The following is a 1,425-nucleotide window of genomic DNA, read 5'->3' as shown; positions in this document are numbered from 1 at the left end:
GAATTATATACCCAGCAATATTGTTCCTCAAATATGTTGGTGAAATTAGGACATTTCCAGATAAGCAGAAATTAAGGGAATTTGTTACAACCAGACCAACCTTACAGGAGATGCTAAATGGAGTCCATTGGACAGAGAAGCAACAACAGCAAACAACAACTGACCGTTAACACACATGATGACATAATCTGTAAACCAATGCAGTTATGGAAGTATCCAAAGTAAATAAGCCTACAAGATTGTAAACGGGGAACCAGAGACATTAATTGACAAATGAGGACAACAACAAACCAAAAAAAAACCTCACTGCTGTCAAATTGAATCTGCCTCGTATTGACCCCTCCTTGGGTTTCTGAGGCTGTATCTGTACAGAAGTAGATTGCCCAGTTTTCCTTCTGAGGAGAGACTGGTGTGTTTGAACCACTAGCCTTGTGGTTATGAGTCAAATGCTTTAGGCCTTACAACACCAGAGCTCCCCACAAACCAAAGAGAGGAAAAAAAATTGCATAGCTACAGAACTTCTAAATGGTAAGGAAGTCAAGACAATATAGAACGGACTGTTTAAACTTTGGAAGAAAATTATAAATCACAGGGTAACCTCAAAGAAAAATGATAAACTTTGATATCAAAATGAAAAAGAGGACCAGCACAAATATTTAGCAAATACTAAAACAATAGCAAAGAAGGAAGTGATAATACAATTCATTAACAAAATGAGCTCAGCACAGAAAATTATATGGAATAAAGAAATCAGCAACACTGAAAAAGTGCATAAGCTAATGACAGCAACCAATCCATACTTGTCGATAATTACACTGAATGTCAACGGATTAAATGCACCACTCAAGAGACGGAGAGTTGCAGACTGGATAAGAAAACATAACCCGTCGATATGCTGTCTACAAGAGACACACCTCAGACACAAAGACAAAAATGGATTAAAAATCAAAGGTTGGAAAAAGATATATGAAGCAAATGGCAAACATAAAAGAGCAGAAGTGGGAATATTAATTTCTGATAAAATTGACTTTAAGACAAAAATCACCATGAGATACAAGGAAGGACATTATGCATAATGATTAAAGAATCAATTGAACAAAAGGAGATAACAATAATAAATATCTATGCACCCGATGAAAGAGCTCCACAATACATAAACCAGACTCTAACAGAATTGAAAAGACAAATAAATGACTCCACAGTCATAGTAGGAGACTTTAATACACCCCTTTCAATTAAAGATTGAACAACTGGAAAGTAACTCCACAAAGACACAGAAGAGCTAAACAATACAATCCACCAACTTGACCTTATACACATCACAGAGCATTTCACCCAACAACAGCACAATATACATTCTTTTCTAGTGCACTTGGAACATTCCCCAAGATAGACCATCTGTTAGGCCACAAAGTAAGCCTCAAT

Source organism: Orycteropus afer, unplaced genomic scaffold (assembly GCF_000298275.1).
Source record: "Orycteropus afer afer isolate SDZICR_OR568_19922 unplaced genomic scaffold, OryAfe1.0 scaffold00898, whole genome shotgun sequence".
Lineage (NCBI taxonomy): Eukaryota > Metazoa > Chordata > Mammalia > Tubulidentata > Orycteropodidae > Orycteropus > Orycteropus afer.
Note: the sequence above shows the minus strand (reverse complement) of the source record.